Consider the following 12,845-nt stretch of genomic DNA (forward strand, 5'->3'; position numbering starts at 1 on the left):
GGTGACTGACCCGGGCTGGGTGGATAAGGCTAGTAAAGACAGTGCTTCTGAGGGGGAGGCAAGTTCACCCGCAGGACCGGTTGGAAGAGGAAGAGTGGTGGGCAGAGGGAGAAGCAAGGGCAGAGTGAGTAGATCAGCAACTGTTTCTAGGAGTCAACCTCTCTTGGCCAGGCCTAGCTGTTCCCAAGTCTGGAGGTTTTTAAAAGAAAGTGCGGATGACCGACGGACTGTAGTGTGCAACGTGTGCCACACCAGGATCAGCAGGGGAGCCACCACTACCAGCATGCGCAGGCATATGAGTGATAAACACCCCACTCAGTGGAACCAAGGCCGTTCAGTGAGTGCAAGTCGCACCCCTGCTCCTTCCCCTATGTCACATGCTGGCTCTGTCAGTCCCCCCGCCCAGGCCCTAGGCACGAGCGCCTCCCGCCCTACACGCACCCCTTCCCCTCCACTATGTTCCACATCCTCCAAGCACAGTGTCCAAGCGCAGCGTTCAACTGTCCCTGCAGCAGACCTTCGAACGGAAACACAAATACACTGCCACTCACCCGCATGTACAAGCCCTAAATGTGCACATAGGCAAACTGCTAAACTTGGAGATGCTGCCCTATCAGCTGGTAGAGACAGAGGCTTTTAGGAACCTCATGGCGGTGGCTGTCCCTCTGTACTCTGTCCCCAACCGCCACTACTTTTCACGGTGTGCCGTCTCAGCGCCACACCAGCCCGTGTCGGAAAACATCATCCGTGCCTTGACTAACGCAATCAGTGACAAGGTCCACCTAACCACGGACATCTGGACAAGTGCTGGCGGGCAGGGACACTATATCTACCTGATGGCACATTGGGTCAACTGTAGGCTGGGACAGAGTCTGACCCTGGTTCCGCTTATGTGCTGCCCACTCTGAGGATTGGGGGGCCTACCTCGATCGCAGTCTCTCATGATTTGTATACCTCTTTCTCCTCCTCTTCTTCCTCCTCCTCTCTATTACCCTCCACGAGCATGTCGCCTTCATTTCGTAGCGCTAGCTGCATCAGCACTGCGGTGGATAAGCGCCAACAAGCGGTGTTGAAACTGTTGCCCAGGAGCTGTTGAAGGGCATCACAGCGCAGACAGATCTTTGGCTCACGCCACAGAGCCTCAAACCAGGAATGGTTGTGTGTAACAATAAGTGAAACCTGGTGGCAGCTCTGCAACTCGGCAGCCTCACACATGTACCATGTCTAGCCCACATGTTCAACCTAGTGGTGCAGCGGTTCCTTAAGACCTACCCCAATTTGGCTCACTTGCTCACCAAGGTGTGGCGCATCTGTGCGCATTTCCGCAAGTCAACCACAGATGCTGCCACCCTTAGGGCAGTGCAAAGGAGCTTGCAACTGCTGTCTCACAGACTGCTGTGCGAAGTGCCCACGCGATGGAATTCTACCTTCCAGATGATAGCCAAGGTTTAACAGCAACGCAGAGCCATTGTGGAATGCCAGATGTCAACCTTGTTAAGAAGCGGTAGTCAGGTCAGGCAGCTACCTCAAATCTACAATGAGGAGTGGACGTGGATGTCTGCTATCTGACAGGTACTGGGCTCCTTTGAGGAGTCAACACAGATGGTCAGCGGCGATGCCGCCATCATCAGCCTCACATTCTCGCTGCTGTGTCTGCTTCAAACCTCCCTGCTTAGCCCGAAGTCTGAGACTTTGCCTTTGTCTCAGGAGTCAGATAAAGAACATCCGCCGCTAGATAGCCAGACCACCCTGACGTCAGTTTCTCCCCACGGAGCAGAGGATGAGGAGGATGAAGAAGAGGAGCAGACTGATGTCGCGACTGAAGAGGGTACCCATGCTCAATCCTTAGTTGTTGAGCGTGTATGGCCTGAAGAGGTGGAATTGGTGGAGGAGGAGGAAATTGAGCCTATTGAGGAGAGGGAGTTATTTCGTGTTGGTACCCTGGCGCACATGGCTGACTTTATGTTAGGCTGCCTTTCCCATGATCCTCGGGTTAAAAAATTTTTTTTTTTGACAACACCGATTACTGGGTGTTCATCCTCCTGGACCCTCGGTACAAACAGAACTTTGCTGAGGAACACAGTATGAGAGTGAATCAATATCAACAGGCCCTGGTGCAGAAGCTGAAAATGTACTTCCCATCTGACACCACTAGCACCAGAGGATGTAGTTCTGTGGTCCAAAGAGCGGGGAGAGGAGGGGTGGAGCAGACAGCTTGTCAAGGGGCAGGGGAACACTCTCCAAGGCCTTTTGACAGTTTCATTGCACCCCAGCAAGACTATGTCAACCGTCCCCAGTCTAGACAGAGTAGGGGGAGGCCTTCAGAAAGATGGTGAGGGAGTACCTTGCTGACCACACCAACGTCCTTCCCGATCACTCTACTACATACAACTATTGGGTTGCAAAACTGGATACGTGGCCCGAACTGGCGATTTACGTCTTGGAGGTGCTGGGCTGCCCTGCCGCTAGCGTGTCGTCAGAGCGGGTCTTCAGTGCAGTTGGTGCCATCATCACTGATAAGCGCACCCGCCTGTCAAATGACAGCGCTGATAGGCTGACGTTTATAAAAATGAACAAAGCCTGTATTTCACCTGAATTCAACTGTCCACCTGGGAAAAGCAGCTCAACATGAAGATTCTTGGTACAGATGTAGCCATCGTCACCATGATCGGGTTAACGCATTAGCCCGTCACAGTAACTCTTCTGTGTTAAAGATATGCTAACGCGTTAAAAGAAATACTAGGTTTTTACTGTGTAGTTTCCACATGTCACCACCAGATGGCGCATGGAATAGTAGTAAACTACTAAGCGCGCTGTCTTACAGCAGTGGCTGCCCCTGTACTCTATCGGCATGGCTAAGTCTTAGTGAGACAGAAGTGACCTGCTGGATCCCTGTCACTCACTGTCCAATATTTATATGAAACTGCTATGGCCAATATTACTAACTCTTACAGTGACCATATCAATCACCCTCAGCACTAGCAGCTACCGTAAGTGCCCAGGGTGAGCCGTGTGGTCTATTTACTGTAAGAGTTAGAGATATTTGCTATAGCAGTTTCATATAAATATTGGACAGTGAGTGACAGGGATTCATCAGGTCATTTCTGTCTCACTATGATTTGGCATGCCGATTTTGAAACAATTATTGTCCATCATACTACCTACATTAGTACCTCGGCTGCTCCACTAACTGATAGAGTGTTATTACAAATAAATGTGTGCTGATAGCACTGTACCTCCACTGGTTTAGACAATGAGGGAAGAAAGTAACAATAAACTAACAGGGAATTTAGTGGTGTTCATAAAGTGTCTGCAAGGGTACCAATCTATACATAGAGAATTGCTTAACAGACAACTCCCTCATCCCTAAACATTATACGACAAAGCAATAGATACTGGGGAGTGCCTTTGATCACTTGAGTACAGGAAACCTTATATATATTTATATATATATATATATATATATATATATATATATATATATATATATATAGTTCTGTAGCTCCTGACAAAACTATTTATTTATTTTTTTGTATATTTCGTTCCTTTATATAATGCTTTAGTGCAATATACAAAAATGTGAACAAGAAAGTGTAAGAACTTTATGCAAAACACATACATACAGTATGAGAAAGGCAATACCTGCAATTGCCGGCTTTCCCCATTCCCAACCTCATATGTATGTGTTTAGCATAAAACTATAAAAGAAAATCATTTTAAATTCCCTTGAAGGAATGTTTGAATGAAATATGGAATGAAAAAATCAAAATGGCCCAGAATAAGTTGGGAAAAGTTTCCGTTTTGTGCAATGGTATTTGGGGGAGAGATCAGGGAAACTGTGGATACCTGCACTGGTCTTTGTGCCTACAGATGGGCATGATGTAGGTGCCATAAAACGCATGTGTGGATAATACCAAATTTGGTGGCTTCTATAAACTAATGCTGCTGTGGTGGGGGAGCATATACAAGCTGTTATATACAATATAAGGAGTTGATGTGTTACTCCACCATGTCTAGCCTGCAGTGCTGGGAAGGAGATAGAACAAGCAGCTCCCTCCTGCACCAATGAAGCAAGAAGCTGAGACCAGTAACCTCCAGGAGCCTCCTCTGCCTCTGAAGCGCATAGGGAGCAGGATGATGCAGTGATGTGTACTGTATGATACTGTAGGAATTGTCCTAGGATTAGGCTCATTTGGAGCTATATTTAATTTTCTTTCTGGTTGCATTTTTTGTATATTTCGTTCCATTAGAGGGTGTTTGAATAATATATACAAACATTTGACTGAAAAAATGCCAGAGCTTTCTGCAAGACACATTACTAATAAAACCGGATTGTCATTGCAGAATCCGCCTGATTAGTAATGTGTTTTGCATTTTATACATTCTAATGATTGTATATTTCTGTCAAATATCCCCTAATGGAACGAAATATACAAAAAGTGACAGCCAGCTCCTCCTCCTGGTGTTAGCAGTCCCCAACATTCTCCCTGCAGCCATTGCTCCCTGTATACTGTATACTCCAACCCTGGACACACTGACTTTAGAACATTTAGAACATCAGACAAGTCAGTGACCTGATCCCCCCCTGCTGGGAAGCCGACCACACCATCATCCCCAAGATCGTACAGCTGCTGGAAGTGAGAGCAGCCAAGAATGTATTGGGCATCAGCAGCCTCTTTAGAACATTGTAAAGATGGGTGCACACTACCAGTATACAGAACCAATGTATACAATAATAACAAAAGAAGAGCAAATACGCTACATAAGCAAACTGGCACACCAAAATTATACAATAAAAGTTCTTATTATATATCTATTAAAGCACCTACAATGACACTACTAGGTAAAAAGTCAATACAGTAAATATGGCAGTTTGTCTATTTAGTATATTTGCATTTCTTTTGTTATAGATGGAGGTCAGAGAAGTCAGATGAGGCAGAGGAGTCAGAGGAGGCAAATGAGGCAGAGGAGGGAGAAGAGGCAAATGAGGCAGAGGAGGCTGGTCTCGGCTTCTTGCTTCATTGGAGCAGCAGGGAGCTGCTTTCCTGTCTCCTTCCCAGCACCTCAGAAACTCCCCCTCATAACCCTCACCCCTTCCCAGAGCTTAAGGAACTCCCCCCTAGCACCCACTCCACCCCCTCCACTATATAACCCCCCACCCCCCAGCACCCACTCCCAAGGTGCAGATCTGATCCCCCCAAGTAAAAGTAGAAACTACATAATCATAACATACTAGAATAAAGCTAATAACATATGTGTTCTTGATCCCATTAGCTAGATGTGTGATATCAGTATAAGTTGTATTGATTAACATTGGACTGTACTGAAAAAGCTTTAACATTAGTAGACAAGCAGCTCTGTGAGTGGATAGGACGGGGCCACCCATAAGCTCATTCTCATTGAATCATCTCAGAATTGTTTGTTTCATACAACTTTTTATTGGTTCATTCATGTTTCTTGTAATTACCAATTGACTTAATAAGCTTTAATTCATTTACAGAACGATCTTGTTACATGTTAATGATGATTGACAGTCAATGTACAATTGGAAGATAAGAAATAAATAGACACAGCAGAGTTTCGAACTCATGACCCTGTGCACCAAAGACAGTCTCCTTACCTCTGTACCAGCCATCCTAGTCACTAACAGAGGTGCTTGTCCATTAATGTTAAAGCTACTTCAGTACAGCCCCATGTTGATCAATACAGCCTCCTCTGCCTCATTTGCCTCCTCTCCCTCCTCTGCCTCATCTGACTCCTCTGCCTCATCTGACTTCTCTGACCTCCATCTATAACAAAAGAAATGCAAATATACTAAATAGACAAACTGCCATATTTACTGTATTGACTTTTTACATAGTAGTGTCATTGTAGGTGCTTTAATAGATATATAAAAAGAACTTTTATTGTATAATTTTGGTGTGCCAGTTTGCTTATGTAGCGTATTTGCTCTTCTTTTGTTATTATTGTATACATTGGTTCTGTATACTGGTAGTGTGCACCCATCTTTACAATGTTCTAAAGAGGCTGCTGATGCCCAATACATTCTTGGCTGCTCTCACTTCCAGCAGCTGTACGATCTTGGGGATGATGGTGTGGTCGGCTTCCCAGCAGGGGGGATCAGGTCACTGACTTGTCTGATGTTCTAAATGTTCTAAAGTCAGTGTGTCCAGGGTTGGAGTATACAGTATACAGGGAGCAATGGCTGCAGGGAGAATGTCGGGGACTGCTAACACCAGGAGGAGGAGCTGGCTGTCACTTTTTGTATATTTCGTTCCATTAGGGGATATTTGACAGAAATATACAATCATTAGAATGTATAAAATGCAAAACACATTACTAATCAGGCGGATTCTGCAATGACAATCCGGTTTTATTAGTAATGTGTCTTGCAGAAAGCTCTGGCATTTTTTCGGTCTAATGTTTGTATATGTCATTCAAACACCCTCTAATGGAACGAAATATACAAAAAATGCAACCAGAAAGAAAATTAAATATAGCTCCAAATGATCCTAATCCTAGGACAATTCCTATCATACAGTACACTGTACTGCGGGAGAAGCCAGCAGACTACTCTGGCCACCAGTCAGATTAACCCCAGTGGCAGCAACCAGGTGGCACAGGTGGGGGCACCCTTCAGATGTTAAAAACTCTTCTGAGTCGGGGCATATTCATTTCATTTACTGTAATGACAGAACCCAATCAGTTTTGTCATTGCAATAAGAAGCCCATATAATGCTTCTATTAAAATGACTGGACCAGGTTTTGTTATTACAGTAAGGGATTTAAATATGCCACAAGTTTAGGAGAGTTTTTGACATCTTCAGGGGAGAGAGGGTTGAGCCAGCAGATCGTGGCACAGTTTCTTAGTGTGGTCATGGCCAAAATCTTCCCGTAATTCATTTCAACTATTATACTGCCACCTACTGGCCATGTCTGGAACTGCACTTAGCCACCTTTCGTTAGAAACATCCTGACGCATTAAATCATAATATCGACGCGTTAGGGATCATGTTAAAGGTGGCTACATCTGTATCTCCTCTCCTCCTTCAATTCTAAACCAACAGCCAAGTCTTCTTTCGCCATGCTGTGTCTGGCCTAATTTTTGGGAGGCTCACTTGCTACCTCACTCACTTTTATTGGTTCTCTGTGTCCTGACTGCCATGCTCTAACGTCACTACGTCTGCGGAGGAGCGGGACTGGTTGCCAGGGTCCCGTCGATCGCGTCCCCGGCAACCAGCCAGCTGTATTATCTTTTTTTTGTGTAGCCGCGGCCAGGGCCTCACCACCCCCGGTCGATCGGCATCAGGTGTACCCTTGATGGTGACTGACAGCTAGCTTAGCCAGTTAGCTGTCAGCACCTAGGTTCGTCCACTATAAATTCCAACCCCTGGCCTCACTACAATTTTTTGGGAGGCTCACTTGCTTCCTCACTCACTTTTAATGGTTCTCTGTGTGCTCACTGCCATGCTGTTTCTGGCCTAAGTTTTGGAAGGCTCAGTGGCTACCGCTTCTACCTTGGTCACTCTGTCCTCACCCCCATGCTGTGTCAGGCAAATTTTGCTCTGGTTCATATGCTACCTCTGTTTTTAATGGTTCTCTGTGTCCTCACCGCCATGCTATGTCAGGCAAAGTTTTTGGGTGGTTCATCATATGCTACCTCTGTTTTAATGGTTCCCTGTGTTCTCATTGCCATGCTCTGCCAGGCTGAGTTTTTGGGTGGTTCATATGCCTACCTCTGTTTTAACCAGGCTGTTGCCCAGAATTTGGCATAATGGTGCGATTAGGCAGACTCAGAGGCATCCATACAGGCTGCTCCTGCTGTTTCCTGTGCATTTCCGTTGTGTTTCCATCATTTTCTGAGGTTGACAGGTTTTCACACGACCTTCCCTCAACCGCACTTGGGTCCCCTGCAAAAATGCTCGAGTTTCCTATTGACTTCAATGGGGTTCGTTACTCAAAACAAGCATTTGAGTATCGGGAGATATTCGTCTCGAGTTACGAGCACCCAAGCATTTTAGTACTCGCTCATCACTACTAAGCACTCTTTTGAAAATGCCCAGTTGCAACATTTTTTTTCCACCTCCTCACGCTCTCATAAATTAAACAGGCCCCTCACAGACTTTAAGAACTTGTGCGTGGCTCCCTCCTGCCCTCCCCTAGTCATATCCATCATCTACCGAATGTATCTCTCCCTTGGCTCTAGCACACTCCCTCCCTATTGTGCGGCATGGGAGGATGAACTAGACAAACGATTTACGCCACAGCAGTGGTCTAAGGCTTTTTTTCCTGTCCTACAAGGCTGCTTTGGCCTGTAAAGCACAGTAAACGAGTTACAAGATCTTATCCCGCTGGTACCGTGTGCCGGCTGTCCTTCACAAATGGTACCCTTTGGTACCGGATGTGTGTTGGCGTTGTGGAGCAGCGGGAGGAACTATGACACATATCTGGTGGAGTTGTCCGAAATTGGTGCCTCTCTGGCGAACGATCCTGCAACTTATTCGCAAAATTACGGATATCTCTATTCCCCATACACCTGAAGCAGCACTTCTTTTCATGTTCCCCGCGGCCCAATCCGTTTAAAAAAATCCTTAGCACGCCATTTGCTGCAGGCTGCAAAATCCATTGTGGCTCGAAAATGGAAATCGACAGACCCTCCCACTTTGGACGAGTATGCGGAAGTCATTCAAATTCATCACATGGAGGATCTGATTGCTGACACCTCTGCTACAGTGAAAAAATACACTGCGACCTGGAGCTCCTGGCTGTTCTTTCGGGCCTCTGACACTTACAGAACTGCTAGCCCGTGATGTTGTGTCCAGTGTTGATCTCCTGGTTGTGTTCACCCCCTGATCTGTTCTGTGTCTTGCTGATCGCTGACCTTCTCGGTCTTCTTCCATTCTTCTTGACTTGCAGGTCTTTGCCTGCTGTTTATGTTTATATTGCCTTCTACCAATTTTCTGACTTACCTTTTTAGTTCCATGTTGATTAGTTCTGGTTGGTGTTCCTTGGAACTCAGTTTGCTATGGCTTTGAGTTTCACCTGACGATATGAACATTCATTTCTAGTAGTTGTATTCTGTTTGCACTGAGATTTGCACCTGAATGTACCAGTAATAACTTTTCTTGTGTATTGTTTCCCCTTCAGTATATGCACTCCCGACTTGTTTCCTCTGTGTTTGTCTGATTGGTCCCTCACCCAATAATGACTGTGATATACCTATCACATCATTTACACAGCATTTAGTAAACACAGCACAGAACTTTTACTGTGTTTCTCTCTATTCTCTCCCTGTAGTTTATCTGGGAGAGAAGAGAGAGAGATGGTACAAGTCTTGTGCTATGACTAGTCACACATAAAGCACAAAACACTTATCTAGCGTAGCCCCTGTCCGTCATCACTGTCTGATCCCTCCTTGTATGTGAAGAACCCCCACTTTACATATATTTCTTTTTTCCGTATGTGTGTAACACGTGTGTACATTGCACATAAAATTGTTAAGTTGTATTGCCGCATTTACACTTTTACACACCTGTCCGTGCTGGTAACAGTATTTTTAAATACTAAAAATGTCCAGCAGACACTTCAGAGCTGAGTAGGCATGGGCGATGCTGTGCTCGAGCACTTCAGGGAGTGAGACGGACAGTGCGTGAGATGCAAAAAATTTTCAGGACCCTTCTAATTGGAGAAGTTAAAAAAACATCCATACACTGTCTGCACACTGCGAGCAGTCATTGTCCAAAATGGATAGATGCGAGCTAAAAGCTAACTATCGATACGATGTTAGTGGAGTGGTGATAAACCAATTTTTGTCTCCATACTTATCAAGTTTATAAGTGTCTAAATACTAGACTTTGTGGAGTCTTATGGTGCGGAGTATCACTGTATGTGGGACTTTACAAGTGCGTACTGAGCTGTATAATTATATTGGCAGTCTACCTTATACAGAGTGCAACCTACAAAGCCTTTGTTGTATACCAGAAATCACAGGGGGGCTCACATTTTTGCAACTTCAGGAGGAGTTGATTGAGCGTCTACTTTTTGATTCCCCTGGCCCTCAGCAGTCCTTTGAATCTCAGGATGTGCACAGAGTTACAGAGCGCCACACCCTGGCCCTGCCACCCAAAGGTATTCCTAAAAAAGGTGCAGAGTTTGTGCCAAGCATAGAAGTAGGAGCGATTCCCGCTTTTATTGCCCCATGAGTCCATCCCAGCCAGGCCTCTGTACTTACCCCTGTTTTGAAATCTATCACACTGTGGCCAACTATTAGATTTATTTCAAAAACGCCAAAAAGGGTGAGTGAGGGTGATTCTTTGTAGGGAATAAATTTCTTTATAATTTCTGTTACGAAAAGCACTAAGATGGTTGGGAGGGAGGGTACTATTCAGGGAATCAATTTCTTTATCACTTCTGTATTATATTTTTTGTCCAAATGGTATTTATTAATTTTAAATAAAAAAAAAAATCTGTCCACTTTTACTAGACTACAAGGGCTGTCCACACAATCCTTTTACTGTCATCAGTGATCTGATCCCACTCTCTGTGCCATGTACTTCAGTAATAGCTCACAGGGACCCCTAAAAAGTGACCCAGGCTATGATTGCCTACATAAATGAAACTATTGATCATGCTATTAAAAAGGAATAATTCCGTAATTCTTACACCACTAATGTCAGTGCACTTTTTTGATGGCACAGCCAACTGTGCATATTTAAAATTTTACAATTAAAGGCAACATTGCTTTGCAAAAGTAGCATTTTTGATCATCTTTCAACTGTTCTTATGACTATGTCCACCCACCAAAGTCTGGTATTTCCATTTCTAAGGGTAGCTTCACACGTAACGACTCGCAGCGTTAATAACGCTGCGAGTCGGCTAGGTCCTGGCAGATCACTTTCACTACATACACACAGCGGTCTGAACGACCGCTGCGTGTATGTAATTCTGCCAGCCGCTTAACCCCTTCAGCTGCCGCCCGGCTCCCGCTCTGTATACATTACCTGTGATCTGCCAGGACCTAGCCGACTCGCAGCGTTATTAACGCTGCAAATCGGTACGTGTGACGCTACCCTAAGGCTGGGTTCACACTATGTATATTTGAGGCTGTATTTGTGAGGCTGTATAGCAACAAAAACCAGGAGTGGATTGAAAACACAGAAAGGCTATGTTCACATAATGTTGTAATTGAGTGGATGGCCGTCATTTAATGGCAAATTTTTGCTGTTATTTTAAAACAACGGCTGTTATATTGAAATAATGGCAGTTATTTACCGTTATATGACGGCCATCCACTCAATTTCAACATTGTGTGAACAGAGCCTTTCTGTGTTTTCAATCCACTCCTGGTTTTGGTTGCTATGAGGACCTGACATGAGGACCAAATACTGCCTGAAGTATACAGTGTGTGAACCCAGCCTAATACTGTATTCTAATACGGGAATACCTTTTTTTTCCCTTTTTTGAAGGATATCTTATAATAAAGCTGTTCAATATCAATACATTACGGGCCTAATTACAATTTTGATTGTAATTTTGGCTGGCCTTCTTTCACCCGACAATACTGAAATACTGTCTTTATTTTGGGGACTAGTAATACTTTAGGGTGGTATTACACGGGACGATTATCGTTCTTGTTTCAAGTAATAGCAGGCAACTATTAAGCGACCAACGAGAAATCATTGATCGTTTTATAGAACCTGGACCTTTTTCCATCATTAAACGTTCACAAATAGTTTGGTTTAATAACACGTTGTTAGCTCGTTCCCTTGATTTTTTGTTAAATTTATGTATTTTGTCAATTGTGCATACCATTCTTACATCTCTGAATAACAACCTTTAGAGAGAAATGCATGGATTTGTGTGATGTCTGCATTTTTTGCTGACCTTTCCCTTTTTTTATACAATTCTTAAGGCCCGAAGAGACTATAGCTAGGCCAATTTCTCTACCTTGTGAAGCAGTCCTAAAAATCAACTTTTAAGCTTGCAGCCCTGTATCAAAATGGCGTGGCCTAGAGTATGTGTACCTAAGCCTTGTACCACCTCTCCATCCCTCCTCCCCACCCTACTCATCATTTGGAATGCCCTGGGGAGTATTATTCCTATTCATCACTTGCACACAGGCTTGCACATGGGCCTTAACGATCCAGCTCATGTGCAGTGTTCACACAGGTGATAAATAGGAAAAATCCTGCCCAGGATGAGGAGGGCAAGGAGGAGGGACAGAGAGGCGGTGAAAACCTAGGGCACAGACATTGTAGGCCAAGCCAATTTGACACAGGGCTGCAAGTTTACAAGGTGCTTTATAGGACAATAACTGCATCACCTGCCGAATTGACCCCAGGACAGATCTTGGATTAAAATCAGCTATGCGAAGGTACAAGCGGTTTTGGGGGGGGGGTCAGATTGTGGGTACAGAGTCACTTTAATTGTTGAAATTACTTCAGTGTCCTTTGCAGATATAATTGATGTAACCATACTATCCCACTGCTTCTGAAATCATTCCACCCAACAGATTTCCCACAGGTAGGAATTTTGTTAAAGAGTCATATATATTCTGTTTGCCCTGTTACCCCAGGAAGTTGTTTGCCTAACCACCATATTTTGAGTTACAGTGTCTGATCACACCCTTCCCTTTTTTTTTTTCCGCTTAAGGGTCTGTTCACACGTACAGGATCTGCAGCAGATTTGATGGCCCAGAATTGATTTGCTTTGAATCTGCAGCTTCAAATCTGCGCCATCAAATCTGCTGCAGATCCAAATCTGCTGCAGATCCTGTTAGATCCCTAAGGGTGCGTTCACATGTACAGGATCTGCAGCAGATTTGATGGCGTAGATTTGAAGTTGCA

The 12,845-nt window shown here is 44.6% G+C and overlaps 1 protein-coding gene across 4 annotated transcripts in view; it reads right to left on the bottom strand.

Annotated features, from left to right (window-relative positions):
* Positions 1-12,845, bottom strand: part of MKNK2 (MAPK interacting serine/threonine kinase 2) — a 310,400-nt gene that overhangs the window by 20,660 nt on the left and 276,895 nt on the right. The window lies entirely within an intron of this gene.

Source organism: Dendropsophus ebraccatus, chromosome 7 (assembly GCF_027789765.1).
Source record: "Dendropsophus ebraccatus isolate aDenEbr1 chromosome 7, aDenEbr1.pat, whole genome shotgun sequence".
Classification (NCBI taxonomy): Eukaryota; Metazoa; Chordata; class Amphibia; order Anura; family Hylidae; genus Dendropsophus; species Dendropsophus ebraccatus.